The sequence below is a fragment of the Fukomys damarensis genome, unplaced genomic scaffold, assembly GCF_012274545.1.
Source record: "Fukomys damarensis isolate Sample0158 unplaced genomic scaffold, DMR_v1.0_HiC HiC_scaffold_23, whole genome shotgun sequence".
Taxonomy (NCBI): Eukaryota; Metazoa; Chordata; class Mammalia; order Rodentia; family Bathyergidae; genus Fukomys; species Fukomys damarensis.
The window spans coordinates 1,269,790-1,274,871 of NW_022900935.1; positions in this window are offsets into that span (position 1 = coordinate 1,269,790).

Genomic DNA, 5,082 nt, shown 5'->3' on the forward strand with positions numbered 1-5,082 from the left:
TTTTTCTGGTGTGTGTGTGTGTGTGTGTGTGTGTGTGTGTGTGTGCGTGTGTGTGTGAGAGAGAGAGAGGCGGTGGTAAAGGTGAACCCAGGACTCAGAGCGTGGAAGCAAATGCCCTACCTCTGAGCAATATAAACCCTGCTGCACTTTCAGATGGCTGTAACATCACCCCCACGTGGGGAGCGAACTCAGGACCTAAATTCCCGGCCCTGTAACAAAAAGTTTAAGTACATAAAAAGAGGGAGTGTCCAATGGAAAGACAACTACTGTATAAACTCTGTAGTGGTACATTCCTATAATCCCAGGTACTCCGGAGGCCGAGGCAGGACAATTGCAAGCTTGAAGCTAGCCTGTACAATTTAGTGAGATTTTGTCTCAAAAAAAAAAAATAATAATAATACTAAAGGGCTGGGGATGTGTCCCAGTGCTCCCCGGGTTCAGTCCTCTGTACTTAAAAAAAAAAAAAAATTGTATTGTCAAGACAGACACTGCCAATTGGGAAATTCAGGAACCTGTACATGGTTAGATAATTAGGCTGACTAAATTCTTCCTTGTTCATTATGTCAGTATTTTAGCATTTGCTTTCTTCCCAAGCCAAATTAGCATGTCGGAAAGTGGGCTGTGACTAGGGTTAAGCCAGTATTAGATAGCTGTAAACAGCAGCCTTTTTTTCGAGTTGGTTCTGTTGGCGCCATTGTAACTTGACAACTTAGTATCTATTTTAAGATGTCTGGTGGTCGTTGTCTTTTGCTGGCTTGCCCATCAGGCAGGAACCTGTCCACCCGGACACTTGAGTCATTTCCTGTCATCGGATCATAAAAGTAAACATCAGAGTAGTTTTGAACCCACAAATAATCATTTTTCCTTCTCCACCCACCAACTTATCTCTCAGGGCTCTCCCTTTTCTCTTGAGTTCTAGTCTGTTTACTCCACTTGCATTTACCTTCTTTCTCTTTCCTTTACCTTCCATTTCTGTTTTCCATTTCTTCAAGGTTTTGTGATTTTTTTTTTTGTCTTGGCTAAAGTTTCCTGTCCCAGAGGTTCAGACCCTTGACTTCCACATATTTGTGTCTCTATCAGTTTCAGAACATACAGCTTGCACTGTACCTGTAAGATGATAACATGTACATTGTAGAACATGTACACATTGCATATGTACACTATAACCACAAAACATCTAAAGGATGAATTAAAGTGAGTGAAAATTCTAGAATTTTCTATTTTCTCCCTATCCCTTTAGAGGATTGTCTTGCATGCCTGCCCTTCATTGGGGATCATTAGTTTAGAATCCCATCTCTGTATCGGCGTTGAGTGTGCATATACAGACATTTGCAAGGTGTTCAGTTTTTTGGGGGAGGGGGTACTGGAGATCGAACTCAGGACCTCGAGCTTGCAAGGCAGGTCCGTGTCACTGAGCTAAGACCCCAGCCCAGGTGTTAGTTTTTTAACCACTAGACTGGTGATAAGTTACAAAGCAGTAATAACAAATTTAAGAGGGAAACCATCTCCATTTGCACATGTGATTAAAGCTAGGCATGTTCCAACGCTTAATACGAGTGAGGGCTTGGAAGCCAGTCAGGGCTCTGATGCTTTGGTGCAGACTTGGCTGGGTGAATGTCAGACAATTATCAGAGCTTAGGTCAGGTCAAATTAAATGTCTTGGTATGTTTGAAACATTACAATTTACCTCAGTAGGTGGTGTGTGATAAAACCACATGCAAGGACCCTCAAATGAAAGGCACATTTAGGTGCCAAATAGTAGCAGTAACTGTATGATCCTGGAAATCCTGTGCTGCACAAAGCATGATCTGTGGTTTGAAGGGGACTATTTTAAACCAATGGAAACTGAGAATTCTATTGTAGCTGGTTTGGACATGTTTATTTTTTCAGGTAATTTTTATATTTTAAAAAACAAATAGGACTGGGGATTTGGCTCAGTGGTTCTGCCTACGCCTCTGCAAGTGCAAGGACTCCAGTTCGATCCCTGGCACCAAAAACAAACAAACCCAAAAACAAATAGCCGGGCGTGGTGGCACACTCATGTAATACCAGTATTTGGGAGGCTGAGGCAGGAGGATCTCTGAGTTCGAGACCACCCTGGGCTACGTAGTGAGTTCCAGGTCAGTCTCAACATAGTGAGACCCTGTCTCAAAAAAAGCAAAACAAAACAAAAACAAATAGTACAGAAACCTGGCAGTAGGGACACATGTGTGTAATCCCAGCACTAAAGTTTGAGGCTTGAAAATCTGAGCCCACCCTGCGCAATTATTGTCTCAAAATTAAAGAAAAAGAAAATCGTAACACATAGGAAAGGATTACAACCACTTATTGCCTCATAACACAGAAATAGGTACAATTTACTTTTTAGTGGTTTTTTTTTCTAGGCTTTGTTCTTTTATATATTTGATGTGTCCTTTAAGCATAGTGGATCCTGAACAGTGTAAACAATTTGTTACTTTCTTCAGTAACATAAGGCTACATTGTCAGCTTTTTTTTTTTTTTTTTTTTTTTTTTTTTTTGTTAAAATAATGGTACTTTTTTTTTTTTTTTTTTTTTTTTTTTTTTTTTTTTTTTGAGACAGGGTTTCACGATGTAGTTGAGACTGACCTGGAACTCTGTAGCCCAGGCTGATCTCAAACTCTGCAGCGATCCTCCTGCCTCAGCCTCCTGAATGCTGGGATTACAGGGGTGTGCCACCACACCCAGCATTGTCAGCACTTTTCTATAACATTTTAAATTTCTCAAATTTGGTCTGTCAGCTGCATAAAAATATATGAGTCTAATATAATTCATTTAACAATCTCTGTTGCTGGTCATTGAAATTGAAAAAGATTGAAAGCAGTACCATTTCAGTGGACATCCATTTACTTAAGACTCTGTCCCCCATTTCTGATGATGTTCTCAGGTTAAATTCAGAATTACCAGGTCAAAGGCATAAACTCTTTTTTTTTTGTTTGTTTTTTTTTTTGAGACTGGGTCTTGCTATGTATATGTAGCCCAGGCTGGCTTTCAATATGTGATCCTCCTTCCTCAGCCCCCTGAGTGCTGAGATTATAGGCTTGGGCCTCCACGGCTGGCCCTAAAGGCATAAATTTTTAGAAGGATTTTTTAGTAACTTCTGTAGAAGGGAAGTAAAAGCCAAGCGGGGTACTAGAGGACGTAATAGATTGGATGGATAACTTGACCTGTAGCTGGCACTCCGTTAATGGTAGTTTTATGAAGTCATTTAGATGGTCTTGGATGCTAGAAATGGATCGCTAAGATTTCTGGTCAGTTGAAGGCTCCCATGCAGAGATCAGAAAACGTTTGACCTCATGCTTAAAGTTTTCGCAGTTCTCTTAGTCTGTTGCTAACTGTTGGTTAACTTGAGGATTCAGCCTCCAGGGTGCCTTCTCTGGCCTCCACACTGTGCCAGTTCTGCAGATTTGGACTTGGCCGCTGTGTGGAGTCCCTGTTGTGTGTGCGTGTGACTGGCACACCTGACTTTGGAGTGCCGCAGCTTTTGAGCTGGGCAAAACCGTGGGAGGCGTTGCTGGTGCCATCACCAGTGTTCATTTTGTTTTGACTGATAGCAACAGGAGAAGCTGTGGCCAGCAGATACTCAGGTTAAGTTGGAAGGGTCACACGGATTTACTTCAGACTGCAAAATAGTTCTTTCTTGGTCTTTTTAAATTTTTTTCCTCAGTATTGGCGATTGAAATCGGTACCTCATGTATACTGGGCAAGTGCTCTATCACTGGGCTATATTCTCAGCCCTTCCCTGGATTTTTTAATTTTATTTCCTTGGATCCTTAAGCCTATTTTAACAGAAGAAATTAGTTCTTTGTGGCAATTGTCATTTCAGTTAAACTTTTAATTTGTACTTCATTCATGTCCTTAGACTACGGTGGAGTCTGCCTGCTGGTTGATTGGTTCGTTTGTGTTTGTTTGTTTGAGACAGGGTCTCACTATATACTTGAGACTGACCCAGAACTCATTATGTAGCCCAAGCTGGTCTTGAACTCACAGGGATCCTCCTGCTTCAGCCTCCCGAGTGCTGGGAATACAGGCGTGCGCCATCACATCCAGCTTGCCTGCTGCTTTTTTATTGGGAGGAATGTTTGCTTCTCTTCCTCTCTCCTTTCTCTTCTCTTCTCTCTCTTCTACTGGGCGTTGAACTCAGGACCTTTCACTTGCAAGGCAGGTGGCAGAGCCACTGAGCTAAATTCCCAGCCCCCTTTTTTTTCTGAGACCCGGTCTCACTGTGCAGTTCAGGCTGACCTTGACCTTGCAGTAATCCTGCCTCCGCTTCCCATGTGCTGGGGTTACGGGTGTGCGCCCCATGCCTGGCTGTCGTCCAGGTATTACCTGGTAGTTTCAGGAAACCGGGACAGAGAGCAGTATTCCATAGTCCCTTTACGTGCTTAGTGGTAGTGACCGCGGTGTCTGGTCGGTGTGCCTTCACCGTCAGACGATCGTACTGTCGAGGAGATGCGGCACCGGAACGGTGATGAGTAATGTGTGACGATGTAACAGGAGCCGCACACACATCCCCTGCCCCCCAGCCCCAGCTTTCTTCCGGTTACCTGGGTATAGGGCCCTCGTAGTAGCGAATGGCTTAGTAGCTCTTGTTCGAGTCACAAGCTGAGTCACCTGGCCACCGGGGTTTACGATTTGCAGGTGGTACTAGAGGAGAGCACGGGCTTCCGTGCCGAGCAGATGTGGTTTCAGTTTCAGGGCTCTTTCCTGTTCAGGGGTGATGGTGGCAGTAAAGATTGAGCCCGGCACTCGGCACCACGCTGCATCCCCACCTTATTTATTTATTTGGAGGCAGGTTCTCCACTCACTTGCCCACGCTGGTTGGATCTCTGTGCGTATCTGGGCCTGGTTCCTAAAGTGGGACAAATGAACCCTGAAGCAGCTGTAGGACTTCAGTGGCGGGCCGTGAGGGTTCCGTGGAGACTCACGGCCCAGCCTGGTCCTGGCGCGGTAGATGCTCCCTCAGCAATAGCTGACTCCTTTTTTATTTGGTAACAGGGATGGAACTCGGGTCCTTAACACTTGTGAAGCAGCTGCCGGAACCACTGAGCTAAATCCCCAGCC